The sequence below is a fragment of the Culex quinquefasciatus genome, chromosome 1 (assembly GCF_015732765.1).
Source record: "Culex quinquefasciatus strain JHB chromosome 1, VPISU_Cqui_1.0_pri_paternal, whole genome shotgun sequence".
NCBI lineage: Eukaryota > Metazoa > Arthropoda > Insecta > Diptera > Culicidae > Culex > Culex quinquefasciatus.
Genome location: NC_051861.1, coordinates 130,619,109 through 130,636,953, shown reverse-complemented (window position 1 = coordinate 130,636,953; position 17,845 = coordinate 130,619,109). Strand labels below are relative to the sequence as shown.

Below are 17,845 nucleotides of genomic sequence, written 5' to 3'. Positions count from 1 at the left end.
AACGAATCACGATTTTGTTCACGAGCACATACCAAGTTAATGAGTTTCATGATAATTTTTAAATTCACATTATTCGAAAACACTTTTTTCCGTTCACCAAAGTCTATGTGGACATTTGTGCCGGAGTCAGCAGGAGCAGCAACAGCTTTGAGGGGAGAGAGGATCCAAGTAGGCTGTGGGGGGTAGTTGGAAAATCCCTCTGTCAATGTTGAGTTTTCCCAAAAAAAGAAAGAAAAAAAAGACGACGCCTGGCCTGCTACGACGAGAGCAGCAACATGTCGATAGACAGACACAAATGAGCATAGCAACCATTTTTCTTCCCTTCCTGGGGATTCTTCTTCCTCGTGTAGATCCAAGAAGGCACACTGCTGACGAAATATTCTGGCAACGGCACAGCCTGCTTTGCATATAGTTTACAAAGTGAGGGGTGAGGGTGGGGGGGAAGGGTAGTTTGTTTCTTGTTTCCATTTGTCAGCACTTTTTGAGGTTAAAATGTATAATGAAATGTAGATTTTTCTTTGCCCAAGAAGTTGTTTTGGGGCGAGGGTTTTCCGGTCAATTTTGCGTGCGGTTGATCGGATGATTGGGTTTGTTTGGATTTTTGGACATGGACTTTTTTTTCGGAATATTTCAGACAGCAAATCCTCAGGCCCGGGTTCGTTTTCCTCATTTTATTTTTTTTGTATCCAATATAGTACATTAAGTAAGCTGAAAATTTATTCCTTAGTTTTCATCTTCTTTTTTTTCGCTTGTTTTTTTTCTGTTCATTTAAGTTTGTTTTGTTTTTACAGTACAACACATCCGATTTTCGATTTTTTTTTTATCTCCATTATTTGTGTGTTTATTTCACGACAATTTCTTTTAGTTATGATTTTTTTTTTTGTTCTCATTTGTCACTTGATTAGTCCATTCTCTTACACGCTGCTTGTGCAGTTAACCGACTTACTGAAGCGTAGCATCCGACTTCGTACACTTTATAAATATATATAGTTTTGTTTTTTTTTTGTCTTCATATAAATAATTCTGGTAGTTCCGTTACCTTCCTTTTTCCTTCCGTGTCTTTTCGTTCAATTTCACTAAACTTTTCGCGTCAAACATTTCTTAACAAGCTTCTTTTAGTTTTTCTTTCACTCTAGTCGCGATTTGCTTTTTCCCCTTCTCCGTTAATATATATACTGATAATATTAAAATTATGCTCTCTCTCTCTGTCTGTCTGTGTGTGTGTTTTTGTGTGATTTCTCACAACACACACGCGCGCTTTCGCGCGCTCACGCCTTAAACTATATATAGTTGCATTTTTTTTTGTATTTTTCCTTCTTCAAATGTATATTTTTATATAATATTTTTTTCTGTTTTTTTTTGTTTCTTTTTACTCAATAATCCATAATACATTGTTACCTTTTTTTTCTTGTTTTTTCTTCTTCTTCTTTGTTTTGGTTTCACTTTGTTAATAATTATAATAGACAGCATAGCATAGGAAGACGTTAATACCTGCATTAGACATGATGTACAAAATTATATTTTCTCACAAAGAGAGAATTTCCGATTGTATTCTGCAAAAAGTGTACCGTTTTGTTTGTTTTTTTTTCAGTGTATTTGTGAATGTGTGTTAGTGTTTCGTTTTCTGGTTAGCTAGTTTAGTTTGTTTTGCTTCGATATTTTCTCATTTTCGATTTTATTTAATGTTTCAAACCTGACTGCACTGGTAGGTGAATCGATCGCAAATATAATCAAATATGTTTCAAATTAAACTAATAAAATCTTGTACATTCTAAAAAATAATCTGTATTTTTTTAATTAAAAAACACTGACAGAGAAATTACCTACGAAATGAGCCTTTTTCACGTTTTAATTTTTGTATTTGGCGGAAACTTTGTGAGTGCTTGAGGACTACACTGAAAAAATGATACACTTTTTTTTGCTGATTTTTAAAATCATTTTTTGTTATTAAAAATTGATTTCTAGATTAAATGTTCAAAAGGTCCTATCTTAATTAATAATAAACTCATGACTCATAGGTTGTTTTGAAAATTTACTCTAGATTACCAAAACAAAACACTATTTTCTACATGGGTAATTCTCCGCCAACTCACACAGCAGTTGCCCCGACCCCTCTTCGATTTGCGTGAAACTTTGTCCTAAGGGGTAACTTTTGTCCCTGATCACGAATCCGAGGTCCGTTTTTTGATATCTCGTGACGGAGGGCGGTACGACCTTCCATTTTGAACATGCGAAAAAGAGGTGTTTTTCAATAATTTGCAGCCTGAAACGGTGATGAGATAGAAATTTGGTGTCAAAGGGACTTTTATGTAAAATTAGACGCCCGATTTGATGGCGTACTCAGAATTCCGAAAAAACGTATTTTCATCGAAAAAACACTAAAAAGTTTTAAAAATTCTCCCATTTTCCGTTACTCGACTGTAAAATTTTGGAACATGTCATTTTATGGGAAATTTAATGTACTTTTCGAATCTACATTGTCCCAGAAGGGTCATTTTTTCATTTAGAACAAAATTTTTCATTTTAAAATTTCGTGTTTTTTCTAACTTTGCAGGGTTATTTTTTAGAGTGTAACAATGTTCTACAAAGTTGTAGAGCAGACAATTACAAAATTTTTGATATATATACATAAGGGGTTTGCTTATAAACATCACAAGTTATCACGATTTTACGAAAAAAAGTTTTAAAAAAGTTGGTCGTCATCGATCATGGCCGTTCATGGTCACCCGCGACAGACACGGACGACGAAACAAAGAGAAACGCAAAAGTAACTTTTTCAAAACTTTTTTCGTAAAATCGCGATAACTTGTGATGTTTATAAGCAAACCCCTTATGTCTATATATCAAAATTTTTGTAATTGTCTGCTCTACAACTTTGTACAACATTGTTACACTCTAAAAACAACCCTGCAAAGTTAGAAAAACACGAAATTTTAAAATAAAAATTTTGTTCTAAATGAAAAATGACCCTTCTGGGACAATGTAGATTCGAAAAGTACATTAAATTTCCCATAAAATGACATGTTCCAAAATTTTTACAGTCGAGTAACGGAAAATGGGAGAATTTTTAAAACTTTTTAGTGTTTTTTCGATGAAAATACGTTTTTCGGAATTCTGAGTACGCCATCAAATCGGGCGTCTAATTTTACATAAAAGTCCCTTTGACACCAAATTTCTATCTCATCACCGTTTCAGGCTGCAAATTATTGAAAAACACCTCTTTTTCGCATGTTCAAAAATGGAAGGGGTCGTACCGCCCTCCGTCACGAGATATCAAAAAACGGACCTCGGATTCGTGATCAGGGACAAAAGTTACCCCTTAGGACAAAGTTTCACGCAAATCGAAGAGGGGTCGGGGCAACTTTTCCCGATTTCGTGTGAGTTGGTAGAGAATTACCCACATGTTTAAGGTAAAACGGGACGCCAGTTCTTGGTCAACTTCTGTTCAACTTAAATCAATTTCTAAACTCGACTCAATTTCACGCTATCGCTCTATTTAGCGACAGCAAAAAAAAACAGAACTTCGTAATTTACGGCATAATCCTTAAAAGTGCTTCCAAAAAAATCGTGTCTTTCCAAGTCGTGGTGTCAATATGGCGCTGGCTTCCCGTTTCACCTTAAGAGTACATAAGATGCCATCTTTTCAGAAAATTCTGGTAAAGGCAATAGATCTCTGTCAAGTTATGATTTTTTTTTAAATAATTGTGATTTTTCCAGCGAAAAAAAGTAAAAAAAAACAATTTATTTACATTATTTTTAATGTTCAATCAAATACATCAAATTGGCAATCAAAAGGTTCCTAAAGTGATATTTTGATAAAAAGCACCATTTTTAAATTACATTTTAAAGATATTGTTTTGAACAATTTTTAAAATATAATTGTAAAAAAATAAAATATTGCGAACGTTTCTTAGATTTTTGAAGAGATTCAATTGAAAAAATATAAAATCTAGCCGATATTTGAAAATGTCAAAAATGAGTGTTTTAGGCCCTTATAAAAAGTTATTAATGATTCAGCCAAAATCGCAGAGAATTGCTCCAGACAAATCAAGAAGTATTATTTCTTAAATATTTTTGTTGAAAATGTTTATCATTGGTGATGTCACACAAAAATTCGAAAGAATACAAAAATCGAATGCCAAAAGGTCGAAAGGTTGGACAAAAGTTCGAAACTGCAGACGGTCGAAAGTTAAAAAATGTCTAGAAATCCTAATTTAGTCGTCTTTCTGTGACTTTTTTCTGTGGTTTTATAGATTCTTTCAAAAGAATTTATATTTATTTCAGAAATATTTTGATAAGTTTTTTTTATCATTCTTTCAAACATAAGCAGTTCTACTAACTTTTTATTCGGCGTAGGTCAAATTAATTTGTTAGTAAAACATAGCATGATGTTGTTGTTGTTTTCATTAAATACTCGTTGAGCCGAACCGTAATTTTCAATTAATAAAAATTCGACCATTTTCCTTTCGACATTTTGTCAATTATTTTTTTTTGACCTGTTGATATTTCGATTTTTCCCATTCGACCTTTTGTTCCCTTTGGAAATGTTGCCCATTCAATCTTTTGTCTTTCGACTTCTCATCAATTCGACCTTTTGTCCAATCGACTTTTTTTCCTTTCGAAATTTTGCCCATTCGATTTTTTGTCAATTCGAACTTTTGTCTTTCGACCTTTTGTCAATTCGAACTTTTGTCCATTTGTTTTCTTGTCTTTCGACCTTTTGTTAATTTGGCGTATTCGACCTTTTGCCCAATCTACCGTTTTCCTTTCAACATTTTGAATTTCGACCTTTTGTCAAATCAAATCTTTCGACATTTCCAGAGTTTGTTTTTCAAAAGGTCCTATAAGGTATTGTGTTGCATATTTTTATAGGACCTATGAAAAAACTATATTTTGACCATTTTGCCATTGATCTTTCGACCTTTTGTCCATTCGACCTTTTTTTCTTTCGACATTTTGTCCATTCGATTTTTTATCATTTGACCTTTTGCTAATTCGAGAAATTGTCAATTAGACCACTTGTTCAATCGATCTTTTGTCAAATCGAACTTTTGTCTTTCGACCAAAAGTCTAACGTTCTGTCTTTTGTGCGTAAATTTGGGTAAGTTTCATGAAAATTTTGACGCATTAAATTCAACACGAATCAATTACTTGTTATTTACTTTTTACTCAAATTTTCTTGTGAAAACCGAAGTTTTTCAAGAATTATTTATAAGAGCAATCTTTTAGCTCAATTTGTGGTAACTTTCTTTGGAGTTCGATTGAATTTTATCATCAATTTTATCAATAACTTTAATTAAACTTATCCGAATGTTAGACGAAATGTATCTTAAATTAAAATGATTTCACCCGTAGTTTTAGTAAAATTCTTAAAAATAAGTTTCGAGCAGCAAATATTTGTTTGATATGAATTTCTAGAAAAAAAATTTAAACAAGGATTATGAAATGTTTCTAATTTATTAGTTCTACACTATGACTCAATTGAATTTGACCAGAAACTTGGATTTTTTGTCTCTAATTTGGATGGATTGGGTCCTCAAATCAGAGCAAGAATCCCGTTCTTATTCATTTATCACGTTAATATTTTTTTATTAAACATAATAGTTTTCATAAAATTTAAGCAATAAAATTTAAGCAATAAAAAAAAAATTTAAAATAGATTCTTTTTTGGCAGAAAAGTTATTGCGTGACATATCAAAATTCCCACTTTTTAATGCCTTGTTGAAATATAGCGCCAAGAACGCGACGGTTCCGTTTTACCACAGGGCACCTGCTTTGTCAGCTGTCACAAGGTAATAGTTTGTCTAGTAAACAAAGTTGTCGTGATTGTTCAACCATAAGTTTGCAGTTTAATGTTTAGGTTTTAGCGCAGTTCTTTTTGAAAAAAAAACTTAAAAAATTACTTTTTAAGCAAAAAATATGAGAAAATTCAATATAAAAATTAAGTAATTATTTTAGACTGGTTAGCAACCGATTCCCATATAAAATGAGGTTGGGCTCAAGGACCCAATCTTACTAGTTTTCAGTTAAATTTAACTCGACCTTTAGACATTTTGAAAATTATTTTTAGTAAGTAAAAAAAAGATTGACGAACTTCACGTTGATTATTCACCAGCATTTATTCAAGAACAAATTTATGAACGATTGATTTTTAAAGCCTAATTTTTATGCAGATTTGACGGACTCGTATTGGACTCGTACTTACGTAAAATTCATCCATAATTGGAGTAAATAAAACCATCAGAAGAATTTTTGAAGATGAAACTGACTGAAAAAAATATCTATAAAATTTATTTGTAGGTCACTAACAAAAAAAAGCTGTAAAATCCATAAACCAAAATTACCGTGCAATTATGACAACTAAACGTTAAAACTCGAGTAATCAATCCCGCCATAAATTTCCCCCTAATTTCAATCAAGTTACCATTTACCAAAAACGATCCTCCCCCCTACCAGTGCTGCCAGTTTCCCTCGATGTCGATGCTTGCAAGATGGATGACGCTGTCAGTTTGGTTGAAATTTCATAGTTTTCCATACGAGATCATGATGACGATATGTTGATGTTGCAAATTTATGATTTGACGTCTCTCGTTTCGTCCCTCGAGTCTCTCTGAGTCGTGTTTTGGGAAAGGGGGTGGGGAAAAGCATTGCAATTGTGATAAGGACGTTTGTGGACGTTGTTCTCAAGGGGGAAACGTCAGCTAAAGCAACTAGCATTTTAAAGTCTTCATAAAATTCCGGCTACACCAGATTGCATCACATTTCTGTGTGTGGAATGACAATGAGAGTTCCTTCCTCTTGCGCTGACGAAGTCAAAGCTTTTGGGGGTTGCCCTTAATTACTGGAGAGGACGCTAAATTCGTCATAAAACGCAGCAAGCTGCGACAGCAGCTTGGTTCTTTGAAGTTTCACAATCGCAAGTAAGGTTAATTCGATAGTAAACGAAAAGGGGAAATTGTTCAATGTGGGGTGGGGGGGCATCGCCTACTACGATAGTTACGACCATGCAGATGAAGGATAAACGTGTGCGCCGCACGTTCCGTCCGTTTTTGACGTTTACGAGGGAAATTATATGACAGTCGAAGGAGGCGTGGGCGGACTTTTATTGAGACGAGCCATCTTTCCACTGCAATCGCTCCCACGGGTCAGCTGGAGAATGTAAATTTTATCCCTTTCGCAAAGGGGTGGGCATTCCTCCAGCAATATATTAAACTACATTTCTCGGAGAACATGCCCGAATCGGAATCCTAACCGGCAGAATGCCAACTCTACCCGAAAAATACCTCAACCGGAGAACGTGCCTCGCACGTTCCTGAAGGGCAGCATCTCGCTAATGCACTGCCCGGGAAAGCATCCCAAAATCTGCATCCCCTTCAGCAACGCCGCTGAAGCGAAAATTGAGGTTAGGTCAGGCTAAGTGGATTGCCACCGCACCGCCCCCGCTCGCCGAAAATCCGGTTTCATTAGACGGGTCACGAAGCGGATTACACGCGTTCAACCGCCGCGACCTAATCCGGGATTGAGAAATTCACGCGCAAAATTGCGTCTTTTCGGTGAACCGCGTCGATTTTCACCTAAACTTGCTCCTTTACCCGCGACAGTGTAGCCATCCGTCAAACCACTGTTGACAAACTGGGGAGAAAAAAGTCATGGCACACTTCGTATGCGTGACCAACCCGCTCAAAATCAACAGGGAAAAAAAGTCAAACGGCCATTATGGCGGCCACTGCGCCATAATTATGGGTGATAATGACAGCTCGATTGACGTTTGAGGTTACACAACTGCTTGCTTTTCACAGACTGTCGGGAAAGGGCGGGGGAAAAGGGTAAAAAGTACAGTTATTGTCCGCGTCGCCCTCTAGGATTGTAGTAAATGGGACGTGTAATTACAGCGCGAGTTGTGTTTTTCTTTCTTTTGTCCAGCTTTCCATTGTTGTTTTGTTTGTTTTATGAGATAAATCGTGTGTTTGTGTTTGCGTTTGTGCGCGCGAGCTCGTTGATGACTTTTGCTGCACTCGCGGTTGGTCTTGTTTTTTTTTTGTTAATCGTGTACGTTTGACTGCTAGTTTCTTGTTTTTGTAGAAAAATATAAATTTATATTCATGTCGTTTTCATGTTTTTTTTTTGTTTTTGTTTCATCATAGTGTAACATTTGATGAGCGTGATAGTTTCCAGCACGTTTTGGGGTTCATTTTTTTCTCTCTCTCTTTCTCTCTCTCTCTCGCTCACTCACTCACATTCATACTTTATCATTTTGTTTTTAGCGTACAACGTTACATTTTGGAGGTTATGTCACTGTGTGTTGTGTGCTAGCAAAATAAAACATTCACGATAAGAACGAAAACTTGTTTCGAGTAACAACCATTTTGTCCCCCCCCCCTCCCCCCCTTCTCTGTCACAGGTTACGTCACCGTTGACAAACGAGAAAATCGGATTTGTTCCGTCGTCGTCGTCGCGCTCGCTCGCTTAAAACTTCCACTGATTCCCGTCCGGTAAATTATTCATTTCGGTACTTTGTGTGTGAAGTGTCCAACCCCTCGTCAGGGCCCCGAAATCACGCGCGCGCTCCACCCCCCCCGCCAACTGTCACGCAACCTAGCAGGCGACGTCCGCCATCTTTGATGGCACCGTATATTTGTGAATCATTAACACTAAATAGTGTGCCAGCGAATAATTACTCCAACGCACGTCGTAATTGCAACAACATCCGCGGGGTCAGCAAACTGTTTGAAAAGGGCGTTTGACGTTTCGCGTTTGACAGCGCGCGTCGAACGCGTTTGACAGCTGTCGCGCAAAACTTTGCGGAGCAAAAACTTTTCTCAACCCTTTTCAAACTGTTCGCGAAAGAAGTGAGGATATGTGTGCGAGACTAACAAAATGGTTCCCACGCCATCTTTATTGGTTCTCTCCATAGACCAGCACGTGAGTGTCGGTTCCCCGTAGGATTGCTGGAGGGGAGGAGGAAAGGGGAAGGGGGGGTCACGACCAGCACGTGAATAATTAATAGAGCTGTCCTCTCGCGCGCTCTAGGCTAACGATTATGTTGTGAACTTTAGTCACACTTGCAAGCACTGTGAATTTTGCGGGGCAGTGTTGCCAGAACTTCTTAGTCAATTATCAAACTCATTTTATCAAAAAAATATAAAAAGTTGACAGCTGAAATCTTCATCTTGATTTGAGTACATTTACATCAATCTACTCACCTAAACTTTCAATAATACAATTTCTCAAAATAAACCAATGGTTCTGGCCACAATTACTCAGTTGGGATTCTTACTCAATTTTGATCAAATTTCTCTCAAATTAGTATCCCTTGCATGAACCCGATTTTCGTAGCAAAAATTCGTAGATTTTAATAACACTTTCTCAACTGGCAACTTGCAATCTAGTGTTTACCGATTCAGTTTAGGAAAGATTTCAGATTGATTAGTCACACCTGCTTAAAAATTTCAAACAGTGCTGGCAATAATCCTGAAAATACTAGTGAATATGGTCAAACTTTTTGAATTTTAATTCTGAATTTTATTATACATTTGTTTTTTTTTTTACTTAGTTGCATTTGCATTCAAGTGAACTTTCGTTTCCAAAACTTTTGAAAGTTTGTCAGTAATTTTGGCAACACTAGATCAGCTGTCAAACGGAATTTTATTTTGCATTGAGAAACCGACAGCTACGATTCCTATCCAATTTTAGGTAAAAATCTCAATCGGCTCAGAAAAACCTGCATGAATCAACATTGTTAATTAAGGTTGTCAAAATGAATCAGCGATCCTGGCAACACTTTTCCATTTTCGATATTGGATATATTTCACATTGCTTAATCACCTTTCAATTGGCCTTTGTTCGCTTAATATAGTGAGCCGAAAGTTTAAGCCAGTGTTGCCAAAATTTCAGAATTTTAATCAGTGTTTTGGCAACACTTTCTCAGATGTTAAACTACAATAATTTAGTTAATTAGTCAAACTTGAATGATCATCCGACCTTTGATGTCAAAATAACTAGTACAAAAAAAAATCTGTGATTTTGGCAACACTCTTCTAGCTGTAACACTGAATTCTTGTATAAATGCAAATATAGGTGACAGTTGCGCTTTTTACCCAATATCGAGTTAGAACTGTGAAATCTCAGTTCTAACTCACACTTCAATAAATCTTCGATGTCAAAATTTCTGATTTTAAATCATTAATTCTGGCAACACTTTCTTAGTTGTTAAAGCACAAACTTGTGTAGATTTCACTCTCTTTTGTCAGACTTGGACAAACATTCAATAAAACACTCTTATTCCAAATCACTCCGTTTTTGTCAAAACCGAACCTACTCAGAAATGAGAAAAAGCGGCGCCTGTTAGATTAGAGTAAACTTCGCCCAAAATTCAACGAAAATTAAGTGAAATTTATTCCGATCAGAATGCAATTCACGCACAAAGCTTGCCTTTAAAAAATTGACAGAATTGACAAAACTAAAAAATAATAAAAAATTACAAAACTGATCAAATTGCAAAAAAAAATACAAACTCCACAAATTTGACAAAATTGAAAAAAAATTTACAAAATTGAGCAAATTAAAAAAAGTTTAAAAATTGCTCAAATTTAAAAAAAATAGAAAAATTGCAAATTTTACAAAGTTTGTCAACTTGACAAAAAAAGGAAAAGTTGACAAGATTTAAAAAGAAAAAATAAAAATTAACAAGCTGTCAAAAACTGTCAAAATTGACAAAATTGACAAAATTGACAAAATTGACAAAATTGAGAAAATTTAGAAAATTTAGAAAATTGAGAAAATTGAGAAAATTGAGAAAATTGAGAAAATTGAGAAAATTGAGAAAATTGAGAAAATTGAGAAAATTAAAAAAATGAGAAAATTGACAAAATTAATATCAAAAATTACAAAACTGACAAAATTAATATCAAAATATCAATTATAGACAAATCTGTATTTCTGGCATCACTAGTCCATTTGTTACACTGAATTCTTGAGATAAGTGCTTCCTACCCTATATCGAGTATATTTCATTCTTCTTACTCACACTTGAATGAATCTACGACCACTACTGTCAAAATTTATGATTTCAAATCAGTGATTCTGGCAACACTTTCTCAGCTATCAAAGTCCAATATTTAATAGATTTTATTCTGTTTCGTCAGAGCAGTGCAAACAGAAAGTTTAAGCCAGAGTACAACATTTAAGAAAATTGAGAAAATTAACAAAAATGAAATAACTGTCAAAATTGTCAAAATTGAGAAAATTGAAAAAATTAAGAAAATCGAGAAAATCGAAAAAATTGAGAAAATTGAGAAAATTAAAAAAAATGATTAAATTGAGAAAATTGAAAAAAAAGAAAATTGAAAAAAATGAGATAACTGTCAAAGTTGACAAAAATGAGATAACTGTCAAAGTTGACAAATATGAGATAACTGTCAAAATTGAGAATATTGTGAAAATTGAGAAAATTGAAACAAAATGATTTAATTGCGAAATTGAGAAAATTGATATAATGATAAAATTAACAAAAATGAGATAACTATCAAAATTGATAAAACTGTCAAAATTGACAAAACTGACAAAAAAGAGAAATTTGAGAAAATTGCGAAAATCGAGAAAATCGAGAAAATTCCAAAAATTGCGAAAATTGAGAAAATTGGGAAAATAAAAAAAAATGAGAAAATAGAGTAAACTAAAAAAAATAAGAAAATTAAGAAAATGGAGAAAATTGAGAAATCTGAGAAAATTTAGTAAACTGACACTAAAGAGAAAATTGGAAAAATTGCGAAATCGAAAAAATCGAGAAAATTTAGAAAATTGAGTAAACTGACAAAAAAGAGAAAATTGAGAAAATTGCGAAAATGGAGCACCCGCAGTCGAGCAGTTTTTGACAGTTCGCTCCATAAGAAATACATTGTAGAAAAAAGCAAAAACTGCTCGAATGGACATACTCCATTGCAAAAATCGAGAAAATCGAGAAAATTGAGAAAACTGAGAAAATTGAGAAAATTGAGAAAATTGAGTAAATTGAGAAAATTGAGAAAATTTTGAAAATTAAAAAAATGAGAAAATTGACAAAAATGACAAAACTGACAAAATTGTCACATTTGAAAAAAAAAATATTTTGACAAATTGAATCTGGCATCACTTTCTCAGCTGTCAAGCTAGTTTCTTTGCTGATTTTTTAAACTTTCAGGGTTAATTAAATTTAATTGTTTTTTTCAATTCTAAAATCTGGCAACCCTGCCCCTTTTCCGCCAATTTCAGATAACAACTCCCGCAAACATACCGCACACACTCACGCAAAACAGCTTCGCAGGTGTGTAATAGTTCGGCCCGCAAAACACACACACACACACACAGGTGCGCTTCTTCATGCTTTTAATGGATTTTAATTAGAAAACGCGCGCGCGAGTTGTGCGGTCTTCCGACGGCGGTTCACTAGTTTTGTCGAGTTTCGTTGGGGTTTCCCAACTCGTGTGTTGCGCCCATAATTATACCCTTTGTTTTCCGGCCCGGAGTGCAGCTGCGTACTTCCGGTTCTGCTAGAATGGAGTGTGGTGAATTTGGAGCAGCTGGTCGTTTGGGTAAAAGTCCAAAAATTATTTGTTTTTGTCTGATTTGAATAAGCGTGTAGGCATCTGTCATTTTTATTTTTGTCAGTGTTGCCAGTTTTAAAATTCCAAATTTTCTCGTTTGTCAATGCTACTTTAATTTCTCGATTTGCATCACAACCTCCACAGTAATTTGAAACAACACTATTTTTTCACACACCTCTCCTAAATATCACGCGACTAACACATGCAGGCCATGTATTGCTTGGTAAATGATATGTTTTAAATTGTGTGCTTTTGTGCAATACTTTTTTTTGTTCTTAAACCCCTTTTTTGTTAAAAGTTTGTTCACCTTACACGTCGGCTCTATCAAAGGTTGTGGAAGATTCGATTTCATGTTCAGTTTTAGTTTTTTTATTTTTATGTATTTATGTTATCATCAGTGTGCAGTGCTGCCAGCACGAACCCCAAAACCGGAAAGCAGGCCATGTGCAAAATTTTCTGTGGGTGCATTTCAGCGTGCAGCGACAAATCAAAGCAAGTGCTGGAAACTATCTCCACCTGTCACGAGTTTGTGTGTGTGAGTGTGTATGATTTTTTTTTGTTTAGTCTTTAATTTTTATCTAAGTTGTTTTTTTCTTTTTTTTCGTTCAATAATTTATCTATTCACCTTAACGAGTTTGTGTTTAATCAGTTTGTTTACTTTGTTCATCAGAGTCAGAATTTCTCCTCTCCTCTCTCTCGTGAGCGTGCCTCACGTGAGCGCGAGCGCGCGCTCTCTGCTGCTTGATGGCTTTTGTTTAGTTTGTGTGAGTGTGTTTGTTTTTAAATATTCATCATTCACGTATAGATATGAAACATTGAGATCCGTTTTGTTTGTGTGAGTGTGTAAGAGAGACTGTGTTTTTTCTCGCTCTCTTGTTTACTTCTTTCAGCAGAGTTCAAAAGAGTCTTTGTTTGTGTTTGTGTTTTCGCTGTCATTCGTCTGCATTGTTTTCGTTTAGCTCATGATTATTTGTGTGTGTATTTTTTTGAAAGATAGTTTTTGTTTGTTTAGTTTATTTACATTCAGAGATGCTCGATTGTTTGTGTGTTTTGTTTCGCTTTGCACCGCGCAGTTTGACAATAAAACATAAAAACATCTTTTTTCTGTTTGTTTTCTCTCTCTGTAGGATTGTGTTGATTTTTCTCAGTGTGTTTTGTGTTTATTTTGTGTATTTTTGGTAATTTTAACTTTTCTGCTATATTTGGTAGGAGACATTTCGGTAAAACGGTAATTCTGGTAGTTTTCAAACGACACTTAAAGCTTTTACTTTATCATATCAAGTTGTTCTAGGGTTGTTTTTCTTCTTCTGATTTTGGTTTAGTTGTCCTTTATCCATGTATTCGATAACTATTTTGTTTTGATGCGCTTTGTGTTTCATGAACCATTTTTTTTCTCAGTGTGGGTGTGTTTATGTTTGTTTTGACATGGGATCGAGAAAGAGATAGAGAGAATGTGTTTACGTTTACGCGTTGAATTGTCACTTTTGCTATTTCTGCGTCATAAGACTTACCTCTTAGCTTTGTTTAATGTATATATATATTTGCTCACAAATCTGGTTTTTGTTCTGTTTATCTCTAGTTAGCTGAAACACTGAAACAATTTCCTGTTTGGTTTTCATCGTTTATCTATTTAGATTGTGTGTTTACGGTTTTTTTTTGTCTGGTGGATTGTGTCTAAAAAGAATCTCCCCTTTTTGTTCCATTGAGTTGCACATGCACACATTTTGTGTTTGTTTGATGATCAGTAATTGACTAGGTCAGTAAGGGACCATCCATAAACCACGTGGACACTTTTTTGGGAATCTTTTACCCCCCCCCCCCCCCTTCGTGGACAATTGTCCATACAAAAAAAAACTTTTTTGTATGGATCGTGGACAATCGCCATACACCCCCCCCCCCCTAAAGTGTCCACGTGGTTTATGGATGGTCCCTAAACAAAACCTGCAAGTAACAAGATGGCGTCGGCGAGCAAACGTCAGCTGTCAGTTTAACATTTCTTCAGTAATCTTGCAAAAGTGGATAAAATTGTCAAAAATTATCAAAATTGTCAAAATTGACAAAATTGTCAAAATTGTCAAAATTGTCAAAATTGTCAAAATTGTCAAAATTGTCAAAATTGTCAAAATTGTCAAAATTGTCAAAATTGTCAAAATTGTCAAAATTGTCAAAATTGTCAAAATTGTCAAAAATGTCAAAATTAACAAAATTGTCAAAATTGTCAAAATCGACAAAAATTGTCAAAATTGTCAAAATTGTCAAAATTGTCAAAATCGTCAAAATTGTCAAAATTGTCAAAATTGTCAAAATTGTCAAAATCGTCAAAATTGTCAAAATTGTCAAAATTATCAAAATTGTCAAAATTGTCAAAATTGTCAAAATTGTCAAAATTGTCAAAATTGTCAAAATTGTCAAAATTGTCAAAATTGTCAAAATTGTCAAAATTGTCAAAATTGTCAAAATTGTCAAAATTGTCAAAAATGTCAAAATTGTCAAAATTGACAAAATTGACAAAGTTGACAAAATTGACAAAATGTCAATTGACAGCTGTCAATTTGACATTTCTTGAGCCATCTTGCAAAAGTGGATAAACAGATATTTGAAACAACTTTATTGAATTTTAATTTTAGTAAATTTGTTAAGAACTAACATTTTCACTAGTGGTGAACCCCTCGGTCAACATCCCTACTCTTCTTTTGGCCAACATCTTAAGCTACACGAAATTTCTTGGTCGAATAACAAAAAATAAAGAAGTGTTCCCAAACCCGGAGGCGGCACGAGCTCGCGGAAAAACAAACAGATAAAAAAGCGACTTTTTTTCCGGTTCATCACGTTCGTCCAAAATTAAATTCCTTCCGCCGACGAGGCGTCGGGCCGGGTTGATTTTCGCCAAACACATAAAATTTTCCATTCCGGCCGAATCTAAATTTGATTCTCACCTCCCCCTCGAAAAACGTGCAACGAAAAAAATGGCTTGCTTTGTTTGCGCTCCTCCGCGCGCCATTTTCCTTTTGCAGCTGTCAAAATGACATCGACCGCGAAAAGGTGTTTGCATTTTGGAAAAACGCGTTTTAATTAGCTCATCAGACGTTGCCGTGGCAACGCGGCGTCGCCGCCTACTTCCGACCTCGATAATGAAAAGCAAACTAATTAATCCATTTTGTGTCCCGAACTCGTGTCTCTAAACTTTTGATTGGGGCCGCCTCCTCCAACGTAAACAAAGCGTCACCACCACCAACGAATCACAGCTTTTCGACATAAACACAACGGATAAAACACAAACTTTAATCTAAACTTGAGTGTGTTCCCGACATTTCCGGATGGAAAAAGTAACATCTAACCGTTCAACAACAACTTGAGAGCCGTGAACATTCCGCCCTAACCTTTAAAAAAGATCTACTCTGAACGGGAAAAACTTTCCGCATCGATTAGTAATTCGATCTGTTTTTCTTTAGCTTATGATTACTTTTTAGTCTGCGCGTAACTTTCCTCTAGCGAAAAAAATGAATTGTCACCATTTACGTTTATCTCAGCTCAGCGTGCACGCGCGTGTTTTTGACAGCTGTCAAAAATTTGGCGTTTGCGTACACGCTAAACGCGTACTCACTCATTCCTTCGTTCGCACTCACACGCGTTCAACCCTTTTTTTTTTGTTTACACTTTTGACATTTCTTTGACGTTCAACTGTTCCAATGTTATTGTTTTTAGTTTTCGGGATCGCTCCCGTCAGTTTTTTTTGTTTTGCTTACCCTAAACTTACGGTACCGTTTATGTTACAATTAGTAGCGTGTGTTTGTTTTGTTTTGGTTGAATGACTTCTATTGTTTGTTAGCGCGCGCGAGCGTTTTAGTTTAAGTGAGTTCGTCTGTTTGTGTGAAGTAGCGACAGTAGTTCGAAAATCAGTGTTGGCGGAAATCATTTGCGCTTGTTTTTTTTTTGAAAATAATTTGTTCAAACAAAACTAACCTTTCTCGTGAAGTTGCTTCACGTTCTGTACACGGGATTCTTTGGCTCTGTACAAGATTGGGATTTCTTATTGTTTCCGACGGCTGCTAAATCTGCAAGTAGAAGAAGAAAAAAGCAAAATTTCAACCAGTGTTGCCAGAACTTTAGACTGTAATCCCCGAAATGGCGAAATTTAATTAAAACTGACGGCGAAAGCGAAATCCTCTCAAAACAGAGTAAGCTTGTCACACAGAAAAACCACAATCGAATCGTAGTAGGCCGCAAAACACGCACCCACACGTGGGAGCGCTGTCAACAAACAAAGCAGCGCCGTCATCACGCAAAAAGTTTTGAGAGTGTATAAAAAACGCTTTCATGGCCATCTGCGACCACGGCCATGATCTCTGCGCTCTATCTTTTTTTTTTGTTGAGATTTTCTGAGTTTGTGTGTGTGTAATTTTTTTCTATGGAAAAATTTGCCACAGGTGTCCACTATTTTGCCTGTGTGAGTGTGTGTGTGAGGAAAATGGAAAATATTTGGAATAGATTTGAATTTTTGGATCGCTGGAAGCGATCGATTGCTCTTGCGAGCGAAAAATGTATGACAAAAAAGTGGATCGAACATACACACACAGACATCCCGTTGTCATCATCGTTGTGAATTAGAATTTCATGAGGTAGAAGATTTTTTTTTGTGGGGGTTGTTAGAGAAAAATTTCAGCCGAACCAGAATAACATATGATTTTTTTTGCTGGGTATCGATGAGTTATCGATTGCGTGTGTGTGCGTTAAAAAATGATAAAAAAATGGACAGAGGATGATGTTTGGAGAGCCCTTCTGCACCCACAGTTCGGTGAGCAAATTCAAATTGGTGTCATTTCAGAGGGTTCAGTGGGAGGGAAAAAGGTCAGCTTATTGCTTTTTTAAATTCGTGAAATATTGTAAATGTCAGCTCCGAATGTGGGTAACTATTTCTAGCAGTGTAATCGATGTGGGTTATTTGAGAGGGAGAATTAGAATTTTTGCCGGATAAGTTTCTCAAAAATTAGTCATTATTACCTAGTTTTTTCACTAGAAGCTGATTCTATCAATGAAGTAGAAGGAGTTAAAGCCTTTTGTAAACCAGTTTTAACATAAAAGAGCCACAAAATCACAATCTATAATCTTATCAACCCTTTCAGACTTCCTAAATTTGAGGCTTTCTGTCATTTATTCCAAATTTAACTTTACATCAGGGTCACTGATTAAATAAAATGCCCAACCCCCACTCATTTCCCTCTTCCGAATCTTAAAACAACCCTCCGGAGACCGATTCAGGGGGA

General features: G+C 35.4%; 1 protein-coding gene across 2 annotated transcripts in view; it reads right to left on the bottom strand.

The window, feature by feature from the left end:
• Positions 1-15,095: 15,095 nt before the first annotated feature.
• LOC6041687 overlaps positions 15,096-17,845 on the bottom strand; it is a 204,589-nt gene continuing 201,839 nt past the window's right edge. For both annotated transcript variants that reach the window (XM_038266684.1, XM_038266685.1), the window contains one exon: positions 15,096-16,636. The gene's annotated coding sequence lies outside the window, so the exon portion shown is untranslated. The remainder of the gene's footprint in view (positions 16,637-17,845) is intronic.